This window comes from Pseudorasbora parva, chromosome 18 (assembly GCF_024679245.1).
Source record: "Pseudorasbora parva isolate DD20220531a chromosome 18, ASM2467924v1, whole genome shotgun sequence".
NCBI classification, from domain to species: domain Eukaryota; kingdom Metazoa; phylum Chordata; class Actinopteri; order Cypriniformes; family Gobionidae; genus Pseudorasbora; species Pseudorasbora parva.
The window spans coordinates 27,855,494-27,868,716 of NC_090189.1; positions in this window are offsets into that span (position 1 = coordinate 27,855,494).

The following is a 13,223-nucleotide window of genomic DNA, read 5'->3' on the forward strand; positions in this document are numbered from 1 at the left end:
TCAGCTTCCTGCTTTCTTTTGTTTCTTGTCAAAGGCAGTTGTTAAGGCGATGCCATTCGTAAAGCACTTTTTTAAACTAGTTTAACTCATTCGAACTAAGCTTCATCCAATTAGTTTGGTGTATACGGCGATTTGTCATCTGATCAGTGAAAAACAGCATGTCGTTGGACCAGCGTGGGACTATAGCATCTTTGACCTATTGAAAGCAATGAATAATATAGAATAGCCTATAATGTCATACTTAAGATCTGAAACGCTATTCAAAGAACACCATTCACAGTCCTGCCTGTAATGACGTAGGGCTTAACTTGTTAAAATGTTTGAATGGTCAATTTAAACCGCTGATTACCAATCACGGATTACGAGACTTTCTATAAAGAAAGGAACTGAACATTTTTTTGCGGGTTTGCTATTGTAAGACCTCTGGTTATGGGGACTTGAAGAGTAGAAGGATTAGCAAGTATTAGGCTACTAAGTTCAGGTGTCTTTATAGCCTACCGTAAGCCTATTTTTCCTACCCAGACCCAGAGATTTGAGACACATAGCCTATTATATTATATTATATTATATTATATTATATTATATTATATTATATTATATTATATTATATTATATTATATTATATTAATTATATTATATTAATGATCTTATAATTAAGTTATATTAATTTATATTATATTGTTAAATGCTATAGCTTGTGTGTGTGTGTGTGTGTGTACAGTAGCTACATATTTAAGAATATATGAAGAGTTCAGATACAAAAGCCATTTCAGTCAAAAATGAGATAACGATATACTAAGTGAATGCTCTCCGCATATAGTATAAGTTAAAAAAAATACTTTCACTTCAAACCCCAGCCTCAGCAGCACATTCAGAAGTACCAATACTTAGATAGCTATCCATACATGGAAGCCTGAAAAAAAAAATTGTCTTCAATATTTACATATATATATATAACTTTATAACTTTAAACAATTACCTATCAGGCATAACATTATCAAATGAATAACACTGATTATCTCTTCATCAAGGCACCTGTTAGTGGGTGGGATTTATTAGGCAGCAAGTGAACATTTTACCCTCAAAGTTGATGTGTTAGAAGCAGGAAATGTGCAAGCATAAGGATTTGAGCGAGTCTGACAAGGGCTAAATTGTAATGGCCAGATGACTGGGTCAGAGCATCTTCAAAACTGCAGCTCTTGTGGGGTGTTCCCGGTCTGCAGTGGTCAGTATCTAACAAAAGTGGTCCAAGGAAGGAACAGTGGTGAACCGGTGACAGGGTCATGGCAGCCTAGGCTCATTGATGAACGTGGGGAGCGAATGCTGGCTCGTGTGGTCCAATCAAACAGACGAGCTAACTGTAGTTCAAACTGCTCAAGAAGTTAATGCTGGTTCTGATAGAAAGGTGTCAGAATACACAGTGCATTACAGTCTGTTGTGTATGAGGCTGCATAGCTGCAGACCAGTCAGGGTTCCCATGCTGATAAATCAAGTTTTCTTTTACATCACTTGGATTGCCGGGTGAGTGTGGCACCAAGATGCACTAGATGAAGAAGGCAATCCAGCGGAGGCAGTGTGATGCTTTGGGCAATGTTCTGCAAGGAAACCTTGGGTCCTGCCATCCATGGGGATGTTACTTTAACAATTACCAGCATTGTTGCAGACCATGTAGACCCTTTCATGGAAACAGTATTCCCTGGTGGCTGTGGCCTCTTTCAGCAGGATAATACACCCTGCCAAAGAAAAATGGTTCAGGAATGGTTTGAGGAGAACAACGAGTTTGAGGTATTGACTTCACCTCCAAATTTCCCAGATCTCAATCATACAGTGTATATCAATCGAGGTAAATCGCACCCAAAATAAGCGTTTGTAAATGTTGTGTACTGTTTAATTTTATATATATATATATATATATATATATATATATATATATATATATATATATATATATATATAGACACACACACACTGCATTTTTACTTTCTAAAAAAAAACTCATCCTATATGATTTATAAGCATATTGAAAAGTGTGACATGGCCAATGTCCTCATATTTCACCCTCTCATTGTAATACCTATGTCATACCCATGTCACAAAAACATGCCCACACACACACAATTATTTACAAGCATCTATATAACGTTATAAGATAAATAATTGCAAATGCAAAGAAACAGAATGTGCCTACCTTTCTAGAGCAAACTCTAACTTGGAAGATAAGACCATATATATGTTTTAAAGTAAAGATATGTTTTAAAAAAAGGTTTGGAAAACATGATTATACAGACTGTAGGTTTTCATTCAAATGTTCTGAAATTGTACATGAAGGATAGTGCCTCATTGAACAAGTCTTTAAATGTATATATGCCACCTTAACCACTTTCTATTATTTCCTTTCTCTTTTGACTCACAGTCATCTCGTTTGCCACCACCTTTTAATGACCTGTTAGGCCTTCTTCTGCTCGATTACCGCTTTACCACATCTGCTGCACTGACCCCTCGGCCGTCTTTTGAAAATCTTAACCCTGCCGCCCTTTCTGTTTCCCTCAGCAGAAAGTGCTGCATGTAAATGTCCCCCAATCACAGCAATAGCAGGTATCTCCACTGGCTACACTGTGAAGGGGAGCAATCAGGGATAATTGAGTGCCTTTCAGAGGGAGCCTGGAGCATTCACTCCCATTCAACACCCGTCCATTCACCACATAATCACTCTTTAAACACACCCAATTTTCTGGGGAGCAAAGTCCTGTTATAATTTTGCTTAAGTGTATTCGGAAATCATACCCCCTTTGAGCCGAGATAATTGAAATCAAATCCTTTTCACGGCTACTGGCATTTTTTTGCGCTGCCAATCCAGTGTAATTAATTGTTGAAAATTGAGCCTGAATATCGTTAAATAGAAGGCCATTATGTTTTGAAAGGGGTGAAATGATCTACCACGCAGTGTGGAGATGTCAACGTTTGCTTCAGTTAAATGTCTTTGTTTCCTACACTGTTTGCTTTGTAAAGATTAACATAAATTGACTCATAGCATACGTTTTACTTAAGTCTTGGAGGAGGGACCCTTTTCTTATTATTTGTTCTATGAGCACTTCAGATTTCTGTATAGAAGGTGCTTTTCCTTCATGAATGTACTGTGCAATTGTTATGGTTGTCAAAAGATATGATTCATTTATGACTGGACTGAGTAAATTCTATATAACACAATTTGCCATGTCACTGAAAAAGAAGCCTTTATTTGACATGTTTTATGAACTATTAAATTCAAGGGGTTTATTTCACACTTATTAATATGATAATACGATCTCCCTCTATACAGTTCGCCATGCACCGTTTATGCCTCTTTCATAAATTCATGTTTTTGATTGGTTAGAATCACAATTGGTTTTCCTTATAGCTGTGTTATAGATTCTGATTGCTTTGAAGCTTCATTCTCAGTTCCATCATTCCGCTATTCGGTCATTTACACATGTTTTCTAGCTTTCGCTCATTCTCTCAGCGGTACTTCTAGTCATTTGAATTCTAATGTGACTCCTGCTGGGTTGAAAGTATTGGGCAGTTCGTAGCAAACAGAGCAAAACAAATTCATCATACATCATCGGTGTAATGGTAAGGCAATTATATAGATGGCTACATCTGAAATAAAGAATTTGAAATATGGACCAATCAGTGATCAGCGATCAGCTGACCGAAATCAAGATTTAGATTATGAGTCAGGCCAATGGGACTGATGCCCTGGGGTCTCTAAGATCATTTTGTTGCTCTATTACTAGGGTTCTTGAAGCTGAAAGAATATTTTCTAGTTTTTTAAGTGTTTTAGCATTAACTCTGTGAGCTGCTTCAGCTGGTCAGAGGTCAGAACCTCATCACCTTTATGCAATTGTTCCACACAAGAACAAATCTCTTTCCCGGCCTCTCCCTCGCTCTCTTACCTTCTCCTTCCGCAATCGTGCTCAGTGTCAGTTTCCATTATATGAAGTCATTGTAAAAGTGATTGCTAGCCTTTGAAAATCAGTGATAGGAAGTCAATCAGCTGTGGCACTCAAAATGACTCTAGTGTGATTACCTGGCTGAGGGTGTGAAGTGTACAAGGCTTCCCTGCTCTGCCAGGGTTAGTTAATATGGCTCTTTTGAGGCCTTTTCTGTCTGTCAGTGTGAAAGAGACGAAAATTACAAAAACGTAGCTTGCTCATTTAGGATTTTAAAGCACTCCTTCATTGGTCAGTGGTTGACAATCATATTTCCTGTGTAAAATTTTGATTAGGCTTCTTGCAGTGCTTCTTGCAGTGCATACAGTTTCTCTTCAGACTGTGTGAAGAAATTCTGGCTTTTGTGTTACTGGCACCATCCTGAGGGAACTGATTTAAGGACAAATATATTACAGTAAGTTGGAAATCACATTTTGTTCTGTTATTTCTGGAAGAAAAAAAAGTCCTTCCCCGTCATCCCAACATGCATCACTTTTTTTTTCTTTTGTAAAAAATAAAACAAAAGATATTTTGAAGAATGTTTTGTTAATATTTAAATGGGGTTTCAAACTATGTACATTTTAACTATGTACCTACCATATCTTTATATTAAATGGTTCGTTAACCCAAAGATGAAACCTGTCATGAATTACTCACCCTTGTGTTGTTCCAAACCTGTAAGACTTTTGTTCATCTTCGGAAAACAAGTTACGATTTTGGATGAAATCTGAAAGCGTTCTGACCCCTAATAGGCTGCAATAATATTAGCCATTCCAAGGTAAGTAAAAGAATCTTAAAATAGTCTTGAAAATAGTGACTTCAGTGGTTCAACTTTATGATTCGACAAGAATACTTTTTGTACGCAAAAACCATAGACCGTAAAAAAATATGGACGAATCGACATCATCCGTTTCCGCTTGGCAGATTTGAAGCTTTCAGGCGCTCTGCACGGCGTGGACATCTTGGGACCGAGTCTGCGCAGTAGCGATTTCGGGACCGGAGTTGCGCATTAGAGCGCAGGAAGTAGAGCAGGAAGTACAAAAGCCTGCCCACACTCTCACAGAAGCAGAACAATTAATTATGTTGGTGTGAAATAAACAGTTATGTAAATGTTGAAATTAAAGCTTAAGCTCCAATCTGCTCCCAAAAATCCAGAAAAAGTCTGTTAGTGCCTCAGTGACAACTTCACTCAGAGAAGCCGTCAGTCTCAGCTGTCAATCATGACGTCACCCCCCCCCCTTTTTTATAGCATCAAATAACTAACTAAAACTAAACTTATTTTAAAAACGAACACTTGAAATGAAATCATCGTGATGATAACTGCCTTCAATGACATAAACTAACTTTGGGGGAAAAATATTTGAAGTGTAATTTTATTATTTAGTTTGCCTCGCGTCCATTTGAAAACACAGAGGGCCGGCTATACTGGGACCGGTCACCGGGGGGCGATCGAGGCGCGAAAGCTTCAGTATCTGAGAGGGAGACTATACAGGCTTGGCAAAAACAAACAAAAAACAAAAATAACAACAACAATTTTTTCTCTTCCATGTCAGTCTCCTGCGCTGTTTACATAGTAAACAGTAAAGCCCTTCTGGGTTTTACATCAGAATGCTGGCTCACTTTTGGCCGACGCATATTTTCACGAACACCAGTGGCTAATAGAGGAGCCGGTGTTCTGACGTAGAACTTGTACTGTGTTAACTGTGAGCAGCGCAGGAGACTAACATGCAAGATAATTTTTTTATGAATAAAGTCGTTATTTTTGTTTTTGTTCAAAAATAATTATTGTCGCTTCATAACATTAAAGGAAGTTTATGTAAGATTGTGGTCAAAACTGGTACTGCAATCACTTTCAAATGACTGTAGAGCGGTGTATACACCCTCCCCCTCCCCCTGACTCGAGGTTGCCAGATGCTGCAAAAACAACTTTTAAATGACAATATCCTGGCCAGACTACTGTTGCCAGTGATATAAGTATTTGAAATGACAATTATTGTGACATATCAGGGCCATTTTATGATTAACTGAAATACATTTCTTACATACAGTTCCTTTCAGGTTGAACTTACTGAAGTCACATGGAGTATTTTAACAATGTCTTTACTACCTTTCTGGACCTTGAAAGTAGTAATAATGTTGCTGACTATAGCCCCTTTCACACTGCGATTCCAGCAAATACACGGATAATGCGACCCAGCATTTGTTCCCGGGCCGCTGGATTTGGTCCATTCACACTGCCAGCGAAATACCGTAATATGTGCGCTTTCACACACAACGCTTAACGGTCCCGGGTCGAGTTGACACGTGACATCCTGATGTGACGTATAATGGCGAGCGATCTCAGCTTCAGCACGGATAGTAAGGAGCTCCGTGGTCTCGACTTGTGTCCAGTTTGCACACATTTCTGCTTGTTTAATTTTAGTTTCTTTTGTATACGAACACTCTCTGTGTTTAAAACACCGACTAGCTCTTCTGGCACTGCAGGGTTGTATTATTGAAAAAACAAGCTCTAGGAGTCGCACGATAACTACGTAAACGTTGCGGCATTAGTTTCGGCTTTTGTTCACACAGCGCTCGTCCCGGGTCGAATTCGGTAATCAATCCCGGGACGTGGTTGCTTTCACACAGAAGGCAACCCGGCAATGTTCTGGGAATATTGCGGGTCCGACGTGCAGTGTGAAAGGGGCTTAAGAGGGGGTCAGAGTGCTCTCGGATTTCAGAACTTTAATTTTTGTTTGAATTAACCCCAAATGTGTGTGCATACAGGCATAATACCATACACACTGTCAGTATTTGGGATTTCGAAATGTCCTGTTCAAACTGCAGCTTTCAATTAAGGCTTGTGGATGAATGTGCAACAGGAGTCAAGCCCATATACATATCCATTTCAAGGTCTCAAATACCAGACTGACCACCATATTCTGCTGAGTGACAATCAAATGAAATGTTACAATATGAGTTTGCAGTGCCAAAAGGAGCTAAGCTCATTTGTGGTCTGTGTGGGAACAGACTGAAGGAAATGAAGATAAAATGCAAGAAAGAGGACAACTGCATGGTACTGTACGTACACCATGGCAGACATAGCAGTCCAGCACTAAACCAAAACTATATTGAATTATTAATACTTTTTTATAATTTGCTTGAGTTGCACTATATCTTATTTTTCAGTTTAAGCATCTACATCCTTTTATTTTAACATATAGGTCAACTCTCCACATTTATGCAACTATGCCCCTTCCTCCATCAGCTTATAGCAGGTAACATTTATGTATCACCGACTTTCTTCCGTTGGCTGACAATATTCAAGGTAGACTGGTCTAACCACTGTGGCTGAAACACTTTTCTTTTAGAGGCAGACCACATGTCCATTCTAGCATTCCCACTCTGTCCCCCCACTAACTATGTCATTCAAATGGAATTATATCTCCTTTCCTAACCACTGCTGCCCAGCTGGTGCCCACGGGCAATTAGCCCAGTAAGCATAATTGCAGTAATTTGTTAAGCGCTATGGCAACCTCCATTTAGGCAAGAGGTAAATATATGTCTCCAAGAGTGCAAGACTTTTATGGATGTTTAAGACAGACATGCATAGGGCTTGGGAATGTACACATTCTAATGTAAATTTGCTTTAGTACTAGAAAACAGAAAACTGAACAGTAACTATGTGTCTACAGTTAATACCAATGATGATGAATGAGAGTCTTGTGTTTAGACAGTCTGCTTGTGAAACACACTCACTGTCACTATGTAAATACAAACTAGCGCTATGAAGATTACTTTTGTTTTCTTTTCAAACAAAAAAGGATAAACTAGGGGAGAAACAACTTGTCTAAGAATAATGCTAAGATGGGTCTCTTTGCTGTTTGTCTCCCAGTGTTGAGAGTAAATGTACAGCCGTGGTCAAAAGTATTGGCAGTGACATAAATCTTGTTTTCAGAATATGTAATGTTTCTATGGAAACAATGCTAAACATTTAATCATTTTTAAAGGATTTCATTTGCACACAAAAAAATAAAATAAAATTATATATGATATATGAATTTTTACTGTGCTGACCTAGCCTGACAAGCCAGACCCACATCAAGACGTTTGGTCTGGAAACTCACCATTGACAGGGCTCAATCAAAGGGGCGGGATAAACGGTCGCCTTTCAAACTCGTGAAGCGGAGCTCGTTGATGGATTAAACTTTCACAGTATCCGGTCTGCAAAACTCCGAACACAACTTCCCTTTTTAAGAATGACTTATGTGCCGTTCTTTGTTCTTTTCTCAGAGAAAAGCTTAACTCAAAGTCTTCCAGAGTTGCGGTCAAAGCCGATTCGAAAGACCACTGTTCGCCAGGTTTTTTTGTTTTACAAGTAGCACGCAAGCGCAACTCGGCAGTCATTATGCTAAGCCCCGCCCACCGACTCTATAAACAATGTGATTGGCCTGACCAGAGTTTGGTTTTTACAGCTCAGAAGTGTTTTGAGAGTGGCTAGATGACACTCGCAGAAGATTAGATTTGCTGCCACTAGGGTGCGTCTAGATTTTTTTGGCTAGTACTGACCCTTCTTCTTCATGATATTTTATTAACAAAGTTCACGAGAAATTTGTTCAAATGATATGTTACCCTGGACCACAAAACCAGTCATAAATAAGGGTAAAAAATTAAATTGAGATTTATACAGTTGTGGCTAGAATTATTGGCAACCCAGGTAAATATGATCAAAGATGGCTGTAAAAGTAAATCTGCATTGTTTATCCTTTTTGCCACCTCCTTTTGCCAGCTCTGAGTTTCCTCCTATAATGCCTGATGAGTTTGGACAACCCCTTTCAAAAGATCAGAGACCAATACTGAATCTCTCCAGATCCTTCAGATCCCCAGATCCATGCTGGTGCTTCTTTTCTTCAGTTCACTCCACTCATTTTCTATACGGTTCAGCTCAGGGGACTGGGATGGTCATGGCAGAAGCTTCATTTTGTGCTCACTGACACATTTTTCTCTTGATTTGGACGTTGTCCTGAAAGAAGATCAAACCATAGCCCATTATAAGATTTCTAGCAGAGGTTGTCAGGTTTTTATTTTTTTATCTGTTAGAATCTATGATTCCATGTGTCTGAACAAGATGTCCAGGACCTCCAGCAAAAAAATAAAAATTCGTAACATCTTTAGTTGATTGGAACTTCTTAATTATTGCCCTGATGGTGGAAATGTGAATTTCCGATGCTTTAGCTATTTTCCTTCAGCCACTTTCTATGTTGTGAAGCTCAAATTATTTTTGCTGTTTTTTCAAAGCGTTTTCAAAAGTCTCAATTTTCGAAGTTTGAAAACCCTGGAGTAGTGTAGAAAACAGGCATAGGTGTGTAACTGTTGCAAAAGTTATACATTTTTTGCACAAGGTTTTGTAGTAACACTTAAGTAATTTCTACTGGGTTATCATGATCTTCCCTTTAGAATACTGAGTAGCCAGTTACCATGATCTCACTTTAGAATTAATTATTTATTATGCATATTCACATTATGAACCTGTATATAATAGTTCTTAGTAATCATCTGTGAGGTTACTGAATAGCTAATAGTGAACAACCACATTTGACTAAGCACTATTATTAACTTATTTATTAATCAGTTTCTTGTTAGTTAATAGTAGTTAGAGTGTTAATTCTTCAGTACTCACTTGCTCCTGCGTAGTTATTTATTCATGATGGATCCTTATTCTAAAGTGTTCCCTTTATTTCTAATGTGATTTCTTTTGTTACTGTGCTGCCAAGTTAGAAATCAATGCAGGATTATCTCAAGAATGCCTAAAAACAATATATAACTACCCACAACATTCAAGATATGATTACAAAAATGTACTTGTATGAGATCTTTTTTTGTTGTTGTTGATTTTTACATAACATAGGATTTAATTAGGCAATATCAGGAGCAATAGAGCTGTTTCACAAATATATGCATGATTGGAAATGTGATATTGATTTAATGCAAATATTAATATTAAATGTTTATATTAAGTGACATACATTTTAGACACATTTTTTTGCTAATTCGGCAATGCGTCTCATTGCTAAATAAATTAGCTTCTTTGAACAAATCGGTTGAATAAATTATTTTGTGAATCACTTTCAGTTTCATATTCAAAAGTAGAACTATCACTTTATTTTTCCCATCACATTTCTATATTCAAAATTTATATATATATTATTACATTATTTATGCAGGTGTAATTGTAGCAATTTAGATGCAACTTCTGTGCCACCCCTGCAACACAAAGATGCATTTAATTGTAAGATATTTTATTTGTAACAGCTCAGTGTCTTATTATTCTAATTGTATTTATTGATTAAATATAAGGCATACCCTGCCTTGGTCTTGGTCTCAACCCACACTGGTCTTGGTCTCGGTTTATAGGTGGTCTTGACTACAAGAAGACTGACCACAGGTTCTCTATGGAATTGCAAGTGCTGGTCATATAACTACAATATCATCAAAAAGTTGATTTATTTAACTAATTCCATTCAAAAAGTGAAACTTGTATATTATATTCATTCATTACACACAGACAGATATGTCAAATGTTTATTTCTTTTAATTTTGATTATTATAACAGCAACTATGGCAAATCCAAATTTAGTATCCATCACCCCAAACCATCACTGACTCTGGAAACTTTACACTGGACGTCAAGTAACATGACTATGTGCATCTCCTCTCTTCCTCCAGACTCTGGAACCCTGATTTCCAAAGGAAATGCAAAATTGACTTTCAATAGAGAATATAACTTTGGACCACTTAGCAGTCCTCTTTGTCTTTAGCCCAGGTGAGACGCTTTTGACGCTGTCTGTTGCTCAAGAGTGGCTTGACAAAAGGAATGTGACAGCTGAAACCCATGTCTTGCATACGTCTGTGTGTAGTGGTTCTTGAAGCACTGACTCCAGCTGCAGCCCACTCTTTGTGAATCTCCCCCACATTTTGGAATGGGTTTTGTTTCACAATCTTCTCCAGGTTGCGGTTATCCCTATCGCTTGTACACGTTTTTTTCCACCATATCTTTTCCCTTCGCCTCTCTATTAATGTGCTTGACCACAGAGCTTTGTGAACAGCCAGCCTCTTTTGAAATTACCTTTTGTGTCTTCCCCTTCTTGTGCAAGGTGTCAATGGTCAACTGTCAAGTCAGCAGTCTTCCCCATGATTGTGTAGCCTACAGAACTAGATTGAGAGACCATTTAAAGGCCTTTGCAGGTGTTTTGAGTTAATTAGCTGATTAGAGATTGGCTAGTTTTTTTCTCAGATACTGAATTTGGGATTTTCCTTAGTTGTCAGTTATAATCATCAAAATTTAAAAGAAATGAACATTTGAAATATATCAGTCTGTGTGTACTGAATGAATATATACAAGTTTCACTTTTTGAATGGAATTAGTGAAATAAATCAACTTTTTGATGATATTCTAATTTAATTACAGCACCTGTATATTATTGACCAGCCATGGATCCAACTTTTCAGTGTAATGATCTTAATTATCAATCTTGCCTTGTGAAATGGTCGTGGAAATTCTCAATATGAATACAGCCTATCTGACTTCACCTCAGACAATTCAAACAACTTCTAGTTTCCTGAAGAATGATAACGGCATCCCATCAAGAAGCTGCAATCACTACCTCAAGCCACGCATGAGCATCAGGGGCCATATTCACAAAACATCTTAAGGCTAATAGTAGCTCCTAACCTGCCGATTTAGGAGAAACTCTTAAAAATAATGGCCGTGTCAGCCCTAATTTTAGGTCTCCTAAATTTTTTGCTTTAAGAATATTTCACAAAGCATTTTAGCGCTAAAACTCGCTCCCAAATCTGTGAAATGTTAGGAGTAGGGCTGGGCAAGTTAACACATTATTATCGCGTTAACGCATTAACTAATTAACGCCGACAATTATTTTATCGCACATTAACGTATTTATTATTAAATTGAATACCTGTTGCTCAATGCCTCTGAATACACACAGACAAAACATTGGTCACGGGAGAATACAGTGAGGGCTTGACATTCTTTGTCTGTGGCAAATAAAATAAAATAACCAGAAACGCGATGTATGAATATTGAATGTAAACAGCGATTGATAATGGAGTGTTTCTCTGCCTCTGGTAACAAAGTCGTGTTGAGGCTCGCACTGCCTGTCTCTTTGTGAGAGACATTCGTGGAGAAATCAAAAAGTGAGCAGCAATATAAACTCACAGAAGAAACATACTGGGGTGAAACAAAACTTGTAGTTGTTGATATTTATGATTTATGATATTGTTAATAAAAAGTCAACTTTGCAATGCAGATTTAAGTAGGCTTATGTAAAAGCTGATAGAACATTGATGAGAATATTACTACAGAATGAATATATGTATACCACCAATTTAATTTAATTTGATTAAATACATTTTTAAGTTGATATTTACAAGAAATATTGTAACTGTTACTAACTTTTAATAGCTGTATAAAGCACCTTATTTGTTTAAAGTGTTTGCAAACCATATGTTATTGCACTTTTGTTCATATAGCAGCACTTTTGTATTCATTATAAAATGTTGTGCATACTGCGATTAATCGCGATTAATCACAGAAAATAATGTTATTAAACATGTTAATCGTTGCCCAGCACTAGTTAGGAGTAGTCAAGAGGACTCCTAAGTCACTAAGACTAAATCACTAACAATCCTAATGGCGGTTGCGGACCTTTCTGCCCTTTCTGGGCAGAGAATTCGCAGCTGGGCCGTGAGTGAGGAATCGAGGTGGCGGAGGGATGCAGAAAAATGTTGAGTGAACGGTGAGTCGGTTGTGTATACTTTATATACACCTCCTCTCAAGCAGATTAGATAGTGCTCCTCCCGAATTCTTTAAAACATAATTTGTCACTTGAATTCTGCAATCTCTTTAGAGAGGCTGACAATTAGCGGAACATATATTTGTTTAACCAGTGACACTCAGCCTACTTTTAAAATCTTTGTTTGAATATGGCAATAATTTCCTTGCATGTGAGGCCATTTTGATGCAAATCAATAGCTGTAGGCTATCCGTCTTTCTTTGGAGGTAACCATTGCTAACATAAGAACACAATGATTGGAAGAGTAATCAGTGTACTCTAATAACCCAATCAGAATGATACTGACTTGATAAACACTTGAAAGTGTGATACTCGTTCACACTTTACCATGTGCTGATATGATAAATGAAATTATATCAGCTGTCATTTTGTGCAAGAGGCACAAAAAAACATTAAAATTTGG